Below are 12,729 nucleotides of genomic sequence, written 5' to 3' on the forward strand. Positions count from 1 at the left end.
ATGGTAAGGATGATGATGGTGAGGATGGTGATGATGATGATGATGGTGGTTGTGATGATGGTGGTAATGATGAGGATGGCATGCCTATCAACTTTCACTAATGCCTTTAGATTTTGCATAAGTTTATTGTAAATGCAATCCAGTCTGTGAAAGACCATTCTAATATAGGCGAGGAGAAGGAATGAGGTTGGAAAATGATGGGTGTAGCAAAAGTTATTTATGTATAGCTTCCTGAGGCACCGTGTGACTTGACAGTGTGCTGACTTTGGCTGCTGGATTTGCTGGTCCAGGATTCTAATTTTGCTTGCAGTAATATTCCATTTGCATACATTTCCTCAGGGGGAAATGCTGAGAGAGAATGCTAGATGGCAGAAGGGCCATGTCAGAAGGAAGCTTTTTCAACAAGGGCCCTCATTTCAGTAATCAAAAATGACTGAAAATGCCAAGACAGAAGACAGTAAAATTTTACAAGTTAAATTCCCGTTATGTGTACTTCTGGGAAGCACTGACGGGGGATTACTCTGAGGCCAATGAAGGGGAGTGATACAGACAGTGCTAGTTAGCTGAGCCTTCATGAAAGCAGGAACCCTGATCTTGGCAGTCTGCGCCCTGATGCATCACTCTGCTCACAGACCTGGCCTGCTGTGTCTTTCCTCTTCTAGCCTGTGGATCTCAGCCAAGCTCAGAAAATTTCATATCCTTTCCCTGTGAAATTTCACAAACTGTTAAAGCTTAATCATCATCCTGTTCTGAATATGCAGCCAAAGCTGAGCCAACTTACACCATCCTTGCTGACATGCCAAGCCCATCGCTGGACAGCTGGGCATCATGGGGCACTTCCTTCCAACTCAGAAATGACTGCACAGTGCTTGCTGATAGGCTGTAAGTGAAGTTCTTGTGATTTTGTATTTATGAACTTTTAGCAAAGTGGAAAGAGAAATCTGTTTCTTTGTCCTCATTTATTGTTTTTCCTAAAATCTCAAGTCTGTCAGAAATAATTTTGGTTCATTCTTACAAATTGATATGTATAAACAGAAGAGTATGCATGATAAATAAGTCCCAAAGTTGGAGGCAGCAATATTGTTCTCTAGCTTAACGTTCTTCAATTCTCTACACTATTCAGCTATTATAATGGAAGAGAATATCCCGAGAACTGCTCTTGGCAGAATCTTTTTATATTCATATGTGTGAAGAAATAAGTATGTAAACAGAGAAAAATATTAAAACTTTCAATGTTAATCTATATTTTAAAACCCAATCCTATCTTGACAAACTTTCAAATATGGAATGCATGAAGCTCATAAAATATATATAAGCATGATTACATTACAGTTTCTAATTTACTTTTCCCTTCACAAAATTCTGCCTTTGAATTCTTATTTATTATGCCTTTTATTCAATTGAGTACTCAGGCAGAAAATACAATAAAGCTTTGCTAATTTCATAAAATATTGAGACACTGACACAGCAAATAGAATTTCACTGTCTTTATGTACTTCTCTATCTCACAGTTTAATCTAAAACCTTATTTAAGGAATGCATAATTTCCTACACCTCTATTCGAAAAATTACTTTTAGTATCTTAGAGAAGGAATATTTAAAATTGGAAATACCATTTCTAGTTGTTCAAAAGTTGCAAAAATTCAATTCACAAAGATTAAGAAATTAAAGCAGGCAACAAATATGACCAATATTTTCACATCACTCTTCAAAGTGTGTCTTGGCCCTACAAATAGTCTTCCCAATAAATAAAGATGACTTCTGGGTGGCTATGATTAATAGATCACCATTCCAAAGAAAACATTTTCCATGTTTGAACATCTTACTTACCAGTTCCCCTACCACTTTTGACAGCACTGGGGATTTGTAGGCATGCTCCTCCTTAACAACCTTAATTAACATATTATATATTATGTAAGCACATTGTAAATTCAAGCAAGTCTGTAAAAAACTGTATAACTGTATTAATTCAACTGTGAACCTAAAAGAATGTATAGCTACTTTTGAAAGAGATGTATCTTTGCTCTGGAAATTGTTATTGAGTATGTTAAAACAGTAATGAAATGCTTCTTCTAAAAAATAAAAAAATATATATATTTAAAAAAAGACTGTTATGGGGGGGACTGATAAAAAGCACCTGGGCAAGGCTTTGTGAAGAACTGGGTGATGTGCCAACATGTTGGCTTCGGCAACTGGATTTGCCTGTCTAATGCTATAATCTTGCTTGGGGTAAGATTCCATTGTACAAATTTTTATCACAAGTAACTTCTCCCTCTGGAGGACTTGGTTATCTCACTTTCAGAGTTTATTTGGCCTTTTAAGCATCTTTGGCCATGATAGGAGTATATGAGAAACGCTTCTGTAAAAATGCCCATATTTCTCTTTATTTTCTATCCAAAGTATGATGTTTACGATTCAGTTTTTATTGCATAGTGTCCTAGAGACACTTATGAGAGTTTATAGTCTCCACATCTCTAGTTCAGTTTGGATCATGTACCTGATATCAGCAAACCCCCATTCTAAATATGAGGAAGAGAGCTACAAGAGAAGGTGCATGATTAGGCATGGTGACCTATATGGTCATCACTGGTAGCTGTGATCTCCTTTGGTGTTAATGAATGTGGGCAGGATTCCAGGACCCAAGGCTGGCTGAGAGTGTTAAGGTCAAGATAAAAATTTCAGATGTGTTTATTGATATGTTTTAGCAACAAAACTTGGCTGAGAATAACTCTCTGCCTCACAACTTAGACATTTTTAGTGTTAGTAAATAATTATATATTACATATAACTATATATGATTATCTTCTTATATATAAACACATAAATACCATTTAACAACATGTGACATGTGATACACCACATTATAGTTTATATTATATAATCAACTATTAACTTACATTATAATTTGATATTGTATCATTGTATGTAGACTGTTTTATAGATTAATCTAATAATAGTAACAATCATAACCTGTGGGATATACATATATAAAATAATATATGCTATTTTATATTTCAATACATAGTAGACAATATATATTGTATCAGTATATGTAATAGTGTGTATTATAATCCACCTTTCATAATGCAAATAGTATAAACATTTTGTACAATTATCTGCTATAGTAAAATACTCACGCTGGGGAATGAGGTGGTGATATTTAATACCAGAGATATTGAAAATGTGTAAATATTTGACATTCATCTATCATCTATCTATCATCTGTCATTCATCACTAGAATATAAATAGAAAATAATATAGTCATAGAAGACACTGAACCCCAAGAATGTACACTTGAATGCTCCAAGTATACTAATATTCCTCAGTGTATCTCAAATGACTTCTCAGTTTTCTTCAAATTCAGGCTTTGAAAATATGAATACATGATACATTTTCTCTCTAATATTTTTTCAACTCAGACATTGGCTTGCAGAATTAATTAATTAATCAGTTTATTTATTTATTAATTTATTTATACCAGGAACTGAACCCAGGACCTCATGTGTTGTAGGCAAGATCTCACAACTTAGCTATATCCATAGCCTTGAAGTAAGTATTTAACATGACAAAACAGTTAATAAAATTATAGTCTTTCCAAGGTATAACATTAGAATAAATTTGTTGAAAAGGAAATTATATAACATTTAGATGCTATTCAAATAATTTAATGGATTTAATTTTTACAGGAAAAATGGCTTTATTGAGAACATATTTGGTTTGAGACATTGAGTGAACATACTGTTATATGACATGTTCTTTGCGAATGTGTGGGAGCCTCTGTGTGTGTGTGTGTGTGTGATGGGCTCTTGCTTTTAAGCGGCCTATTCCGCACCATCAAAGTTTGTGACAAACAATTGAACTGCAAAGAGCTTTCTCATAGCTAGTATCTAACTTTATTTCTTATGCAAATATTACTTCTTTAACTGGCCTGAAAGTTACTTAAGGTCACTCAATACCTCTGAAATACTGAATGCTAGAGAAGTGTTTTTCAAGAATAGATTCTCAATGAATCTATTTAAAAATCTACTGATATCTAGGTAGGGAGAACAAAAAATAAATGTCTATATAACTAAGAAAGAATAGCTAATATTCCTGCAATCAATAAGATTGAAGATTTGAAGAAGCAACTCTATTATGATTAGGCTCTCCCTTTTCTCCAAAGGAAATATTCTAATAACCCTTCAAAATATATGAGAGATAGATAAAGAGTTCGAAAGTCCCTTGACATCCAAAATCCTAATATATCTAGTGGGCTAAATGCCATCCTCTGAATTACTTAAAAGAAGCCTTTGGAGCCGAGCCTGGGGAGCTGCTCTTGTAGCTCCCCCTGGTCCCAGGCGCAGCTAGCTGCTCGAGGGAGAGGAGTTATCGCCGCTGTTCAGAAATAGAACTTATCATGATGGCTGTGACCTAAATCCGCAGGAAGCCCGGGTCATGGCCCAGAAGCACCCCGAAGAAAGAGGGTTGTGTGGAGCCCACTAGCGGTGGTGCCTCCCTCAGGACATCAGAACCCTCTGTGAATCCTGAAATACTTTCATTCTCAGGACTCAGGGACTCAGCAGGGACTGCACCTAAGGGTACCCGCTGCCTCACAGAGCACTCTGGTCCTAAGTACACACAGCCCCCAAACCCAGCCCACTGGTCAGATCCAAGCCATGGTCCTTGTCCAGGACCACCTAGACAAGGAGATCACCTGGATCAGAGTGAGGCATCTTCAGAAGAATCAGGAATGGACCAGGAGCTCTCAAGAGAGAATGAGACTGGGTACCAGGAGGATAGGAACCCTTCTTTTCTTTCCATTCCATCTGCTTGTAACTGTGCGGGAAGCCCTAGAATCCCTGAAGGGCCTTCCTCTGAGGAAGGAGATGGCTCTTCTAACAACTTTTGCCACCATTGTACATCTCCAGCCTTGGGGGAAGATGAAGAGTTGGAAGAGGAATATGATGATGATGAAACTCTTAAATTTCCCAGTGACTTTTCACGTGTGTCCAGTGGAAAAAAGCCCCCATCCTCTGACCAAGGAGGATACTCGGGATAGAGGACACAGAGATCCTAGGTTCCCTGGCTGCCATCCGCTGCGCCAAAAATGAAGTTGGGTGGATAAATGCACAGGCTTGGTTTTGTGGGGAGTAGAGGAACTGTCAGTTTGGACAGGCAGGCTTCTGGTGGCTGACTGAACTGCTGGTGTTGGTGGGTGAGTGTGTGGAAACTTGTGGCCATCTCATTTATGCACGTAGGCAGCTGAAAGGCAGTGAGTGATCTGGACCTTTTTTGAGTTTGGGTGGGCACCTGGGCAGGAATATTGAGGGCTGGGCCCAGGTGATATTCCAATTTCTAAGACAGGGCTTTTACTATGGGGGGTATTCACCTGCTTTCTTAGGCTGGTGGGTGCTTTCCTGCTCCTGGCTTTGGCCCTACTTTGGGGCTGTCAACAGTTGGGCTGGAAGTTTCTGGTGGGACTGGGTGATCAGTTAGGCTGGAAGGATAAGGCCACCTGGCTCTTCTCTTGGCTGGACTCTCCAGCGTTGCATCGTTGCTTTACTCTGCTGAGAGAGAGCAGGCTATGGCAGCAGCGGGTAAGATTAGCTCAGTGCGGTTGGCTGGAGCTGCCTCGGGTCAAGCAGAAGACTAATAGGCAGGGTCATGCACCTGTTGCCAGTGGGCACTACTGCCAGCCGGAAGAGGAAGTGACTCGACTTTTGACCATGGCTGGGGTTCTTGAGGAAGAACTAAACCCTTTTCATGTGCTGGGGGTTGAAGCTAGAGCATCAGACGTTGAATTAAAGAAGGCCTATAGGCAGCTAGCTGTGCTGGTTCATCCAGATACAAATCATCATCCTCAGGCTGAGGAAACCTTCAAGGTTTTCCGGGCAGCTTGGGACATTGTCAGCAATCCTGAAAGGCGGAAGGAATATGAGATGAAACGAATGGCAGAGAATGAGCTGAGCCTGTCAGTGAATGAGTTTCTATCCAAGCTACAAGATGACTTCAAGGAAGCAATGAATACTATGATGTGTAGCTGATGCCAAGGAAAGCACAGGAGATTTGAAATGGACCGGGAACCTAAGTGTGCCAGATACTGTGCTGAATAGGCTACATCCTGCTGAGGAAGGAGACTTTTGGGCAGAGTCAAGCATGTTGGGCCTCCAAATCACCTACTTTGCTCTGATGGATGGAAAGGTCTATGACATCAGAGAGTGGGCTGGATGCCAGTGTGTGGGAATCTCCCAGACACCCACAGAGTTCCTTATCACATCTCATTTGGTTCTGGGGAACCTGGCCCCAGTGGTTGGCAGAGAGCCACCCCAGAGACCTCTCCTGCTGACCTTCAGGATTTCCTGAGCCGGATCTTTCAAGTACCCTCAGGGCAGATGTCCAATGGAAACTTCTTTGCAGCTCCCGACCCTGGCCCTGGGGCCACAGCAACCTCCAAGCCCAACAGTACAGTACCCAAGAGGGAAGCCAAACCTAGGTGGAAGAAAGTGAGGAGGCCCTTCCACTGTTGACTCCCTTCTCTTCCTCAAATCAATGTCAGGGAGTCAAAAGGGCTGTGTATAGTACAGGATGGAGTTTGATTTGTTTATTTTTAAGTATTTTAAAAAGGGAAAATTTTAAATTGTTCACTCAGTACTCATAGGAAGCCCCTGAACTACTCTCCCTCCTCCCCAGCACCCAGGAACTGAATCTTGTCTTCTGAAAATGCCAAAGAAATAGGGGATGGCTAGAGAAAAGAACCTACGGCCTGGACCTAGGCTGGACAAGTATTCCTGACGTGTGGGAACTGGGTATTTCCCTGGGGCCTGTATGCCTTTATCTTATTTGCTCTTAGAGCAGATGCCACATACCCCTTTTTAAACCTAGTGTATCTTATTTTTTAACCCATTTCAGGGGGTTTCCCCCTCTTTACCCTCATCTACTAGCTAAAGGAGAATGAGAAAGCAGGTAGTCCGAATTTCGGAGAAACAGAATTCAGAGTGGAAACTGAATTTTTTCTCTGACTTTCACCTAACTTCACCTAACTTCAGGCTTGTTATTGCAAGGATGGCCAACATTGATTTTTAAATAGCAGACTCATGTCCTGTGCCCTTGGGTGAGGGGGAAAGATAGGGGGTTCCCAGAGAACCCCTTGTGATCCAAGAGTTTGTACTTTTTAAAATTTGTTCATATTTGTATGTATATATCTATTTAAAGCCAGGGGATTATATTTCTATAAATATATAACTGGCAACTTAAAAAAAATCTTTAACAAGAACACAATCTCATTTAATGACATAATGCAGAAGTGAACATAAAAGTTGTACACAAGGAATGTTAAACACTTTCAGAAGAAATTAATGTTTAAAGCTAGAGTCTTTGATATTCTTCTCATCTCTACTTAAATGCAGTTTAAATGTATTACTATACATCAAACCAAGCTAGCCTAGCAAGTTCTTATAAAATGCTCCCACTCAGAGTTTATAAAGATTTGACAATAACTTAAAGGTGTTTTAGGAAGAGATTTATCCTTGAATGTTTTGAGTGCTTCAATTTGAAAAAGAAAAATAAAGAGGCTCCTACCTGACTCAGCAAACTCTAGATCAGCCACAATAGGTAATTTTAAATCATATGTACGTATATCCATATATGAACGTTATTTTGTAGAGAATTTGTTTTCTTCATATATTGTTGATCTCATGCAATTTTTCTAACTATATGTTCTGAAATAAAAAAAAAATCTGTACATGTAGATATGTGTGTGTATGGTAGGGGGTACCTGCCATGGCATATATATGGAGGTCAGAGGACAACTTTGTGAAGGTGATTTACTCCTATCTTTATGTAGCCCCTGGGGATCAAACTCAGGTCTTCAGGCTTGTACAGCAAGTACCTTTATATACTGAGCTATTTCAGCAGTCCAAGTGGCACAATTTTTAACTTTGAGCATCTACATCTTAGGCATGATTTGTTTGCTGATCATGTAGGGTTAACATCCTTTCAAACAATGAAAATCAAAATCTTGATAGACTATAGAGAACTTAGAAGATGCAGCCTCATTGAGAAGGTTGTGTTAGTCCATTTGGGCTGCCACAACTAAATGCTTCTGACTATGTGGCTAGAACAGAAATTCATGTTCTCACAGTTCTTCATGCTGGAAGTTCAAAGTCAAAAAGGGTCAGTGTTAGCAAGCTTGGCTTCCCCTGAGGACTCCCTTCTTGGTGTACAAATGGTCACCATCTCACTGTTCCCTCACTGGGCCTCACTGATCTGTATATAGGTATCAACAATGATTCTGTGTCCAAATTTACTCCTTTTTGTAATGACATCAGTTAGGTCTGGTGAGAATTCACTCTAACAGCCCAATTTTGAATTAGATCACTCTTTAAGACCCTATTTCCAAATATAGTTATGAGGCACTAGAAGTTTACAGGCTAAGGCTTAAACATATGAATCTTAAGGTGAGACAATTCAGCCAAGAATACATGCCAAGTTACTATAGCTGTATCATTTTGGAGCCACACAGTTCAGCCAGCAATATATACCATGTTACTATAGCTATATCATTCCTTGACTGTAAGTGATACTTGATAGCTTGCTGGTTTTCTTCCTTTCATGTAATTGGACTGCAGTGGTTCATTAAAGAACTGGTTGATCAGGATTGTAGCAGTTTGATCACATGTAGAATCTAGCAGTACACAGATCGAGTTGTTAAATTTGAATCAAATAAACAAGCTTGCAAATATCACCAGATTCTTTAAAACAATCCATATATACAATAGAAATAACATAATTTTCAGGTAAATGTAACGTGTTTTGACAACAGTCAGTAGAGAAGGAGAAAATTCTATCCATTCATACAGTCATTTATTTGCTTTTTAGTACATTTCTTTTAGTAAAGAAAAGTGTCACGCGCCAGCATCTGTTGTAGATTCAAGGGAAATTAAAGCATGACTCCTGTTGTAGGCCCAGAATACAGGAATGCCTACAATGTAAGAAAGGGTCTGCTATATAAGTGTCCTCCTAACCCAGGCACTTAGAGAAACAATGATGGCACAAAGTGGCCTATGCTATGTGCAAAGGTCAAGATGTACTTCCCAGAGGAAGGAAAAGGAACTGAACTTCAGTGTGTAGGAACTCACTAAGCTCCAGGAGAGGAGGACCCTCTAGCTTCCTGCTCTTCTGTTCTTGGTTCATCACCTGCTTCTGAAGTGACTCCACTTCCCCAGATGTCTACAAATAATTCAAGTCAATGTTATTCTCAGTGAGTTTCCTAAGGCTGTTAGGACGCCCATGCTCACATTCGCTTCATTTTGTTTCCTCCTGTGTGCCTGCTGCAGGAGTTATTGATATCTTCTTATTCCTGAAAACTATTTACCTTATGCTCTGGTGGTCAAAAAGATTAACAGCAAAGCAGTGAACGATCATTTGTCTCCACCTGTTAGCCTCAGATGCATTCATTCAATAGTCTTGATTAACTGATTTTTCTTTATAATGTGTGTCCCTCAGAGGGCAGGGGGCTTGGTAGAGAAGGAACGCTGTGAAACGAGCAGCTTTTGGACTGGAAGGACCTAGGCTTGAGTGATGATGTCACCCATTTCTAATCTTCTGCCCTTGAAGAAATAATTTAAATCCATTGTGTCCCATTTATACAAAAGCTTCTTGATAAACTCCATCACCTTAGCAGATGAAAATATCTAAAGCGAACTAGGTACCACTGCGTCATAGACATTCACGTCCTCCGCCTTCATCCTAGTTTCTTTTATTCCTTCAAGCAAGGTCCTAGATTAGTTATTTAAATATTTCTCTCTCCCCTCTTCTCTCTCCTCTCTCTCTTCCTGCCTCCCTGCCTCTGTGTGCCTGTGTGTGCATGCGCCTGCGCACCCCAGTTAGCCTGGATCTTTACGCAGACCTGGCTGGCCTCGAGCGCAATGAGATCCACCTGCCACTACCTCCTGAGTACTCTGCCACTATGCCTGGATATTTTTATTATTTTAATATCAGCACCCTCTCTCCCTTCTGAATTTTCTACACAAATAATAATAACTTCCCTCAAGTGTCTTCTGATCAATTCACATGTCTACTTGGAAAACCCAGGAGCATGCAGTCCTGTTTTAATGAGACAGAATCCTTCCTTGCCTAATTGCTTTCATTTCTTTCAATATATTAATTTGTATTCTCAGCTCCAGCCATGGAAATGCATCTATTATGCTGTTTGCATTCATTTAACTTCAAGGACTAAGTCTGAGCAAACAATGTGTCTATGAATAGTGACTATCTAATAAAGTTAAACAAAATTTACCCTTGCCCTTGCTCAGGAAACATACCTCTTCTTCCTGTCTGTAACTCAAAATTATCCATGCTCTTACTGTGTTCACTCATGACCCTGTTGGTCTCACACAGTATGTGCAGGATCTTAGCACTCTTTGTACACTAGAAACTAATGGGATCCTAAAAATTATTCTGATGCTGGGACCCAATCCAAATCCATCCAACTAAATGACTGCACTCTGAGATGGAGTTTGTTACTATTTTTTTAAAATTCAACAGCTCATTCTAAGAGGCAATCAAGAGAGAGGCTTTGAGTGGCAACCTGCTACACACAAGTGTATGTTTGGAACTTAGTTGTGTTCATCTGTGTTTACTGTTTTTCCTTCAGTAATTATATTGTTGAAAGTCAAGACCATTTGTCTGTTTAGCTTGTACCAGGTACTAGATATATGCCCTTAGGCAACTCATTTAACCTCTCAAAACCACAGCATACTGATCCTCAGCCTTTAATGAGTCCTCCTCAGAGGGCACTGCCAAGAACTAAATGTGTCTGTTAGAGGATAACTCTAACAGTAGCTGCTTAAAAATCACCAACTAAAAATAAAGTATCTGCCCCCTTTATTCCCCACAAACTTCACAGAAAGGATTGTGAACCATATAGAGTTAAAAAAATGAATTGAGAATCTCAGCTGGAAATATAAACACTTTTTTTGTCATGAAAAGGACAGCATTGCATTGTCTATTGACTGTAGTAGTGTAAAGAAACATTAGAGATTAATACATAGAAATGTGCTGACAACTCTCAACCACTAGCATTGTTCTTATTCTGCACACAAGGATAAATAATGTATTAGGAGAGCAGGGAGGGCCTGAGTCAACGCAAAGTGCTGTAAAATGAATGTATAGTGATCGTAGAATCACTTCCCTGGGACTGAAGATGCATATGGTATTAAAAGTTAAAATATTTAAATTCAAAAGTAGGGCTCTCCGTGACCCTAGAATTTTTCAGAAAGGAACTATCCTAATTACCTGTATTTTGTTAGGATGGGAAAACTTACAGGAAAAGAACTTCTAAAGTGACTTTCAAAGTCATCTAAAACACTTATGTCTGCTTAACTCAGTGACCCAAAGGCCTCTGTCATATCAAAAAAAAAAAAAAAAAAAAAAAAACCCCAACAACAACAAAAAACAAACAAAACCCCAAAAACTATACAATCAAAAGAGATGTAAGCATATATTTCATTAATTTCCTGGCAACAATTAATTTCCTGGCAACAATTGTATTGTACAAAGCAGTTTATCTTAACTTGAACTTTTTCTTAGTAGTGATAAACTTAGATTGTAATTAAACTGACGAAAAGGGTTTCTTTTGAATTCCACTCATTTTTGGAAGGAGAACCCATAACAACTTTCTCAAAACAAACAAACAAAAAAACCCAAAACCTACCATTATTTCACCTTCATTGACTCTGTACGAGCAAGAAAGCTGACGTGCGAAAGTAGGACTCAGAAGGACCTGGCTATCTTTCTTCCATTGGGATTTGGGACATGGGGCAAGTCTGGCCTGATCTTATCTGACCTTACTTTCTCACCATCATTTGGTATAATCAGATGCAGGCCCTGACGATGAAGATATTTCTCATGCCTTCTAGATGCTCCTAAGTTGACTTTTTGATAAATTATTTCATTGTTATAAAAATTCTAATGCCTTGTGCAGATTTTCTTTTCTTTTACATTCAGTAAAATTCTGTATAGCTATTTAATATCTAATAAATTTCTATATTAAATTACTACATCACAATCTAAGAAAATAATACATATCAAAACCTCTAAGTTTCAAGTATGATTTCTTTTAAAAAATATTTTATTATTTTTATTTTATGTGTATGAGTGTATTGCCTGCATGTGCATCCATGTTGTGCAGTGCTGCAGAGGTCAGAAGAAGAGTTTGGATTCCCCTGGAACTGGAGCTAAGGACAGTTCGTAGCTGCCATGTGAGTGCTGGGAATCGAACCTGGGTCCTCTGCAAGAGCAGTCAGTGCTCTTAATTGCTGAGCCATTTCTCCAGCCCCTCCAGTATGATTTCTTAAGATATTTAGTTGACTCGATTTCCTGATGTATTTCCTACAATGTGTCAACTAAAGGCTACACATACACTAAGTAGGTACATGTTTATATACTACATCATGTATGAATTTCCTAATAAAATGCCTCATTTCTTAAGCAATTTCATTAAAAAAATCAATAGATGCTAACTAGAATTTCTCAAAATGTATTCATCTTTAATCTCAGATAGCAGTCACACTTAGATAACTTTATGGAAGATAAATTAACATTCAAAAGAGCTCTAAAAATTAATTGCTTATAATGTAGCACAGAGAAATATGGAAATGTGAAGACAAAAGACAAAGAGAAAGTAATATACACTATTCTCTTCCTGACCCTGCATTCCCAGCTAGATAACAAGTAAGGGAGAAGAAAAT

The 12,729-nt window shown here is 38.8% G+C and overlaps 1 protein-coding gene and 1 pseudogene across 1 annotated transcript in view; one reads left to right on the forward strand and one right to left on the reverse strand.

The window, feature by feature from the left end:
• The window catches only part of Thsd7b (thrombospondin type 1 domain containing 7B), a 571,555-nt gene that overhangs the window by 426,737 nt on the left and 132,089 nt on the right, over nt 1-12,729 (reverse strand). The gene's annotated exons all lie outside the window — the stretch shown is intronic.
• Nucleotides 4,436-6,507, forward strand: LOC103734622 (annotated as a pseudogene).

Source organism: Nannospalax galili, unplaced genomic scaffold (genome assembly GCF_000622305.1).
Source record: "Nannospalax galili isolate Female #2095 unplaced genomic scaffold, S.galili_v1.0 scaffold135, whole genome shotgun sequence".
Lineage (NCBI taxonomy): Eukaryota > Metazoa > Chordata > Mammalia > Rodentia > Spalacidae > Nannospalax > Nannospalax galili.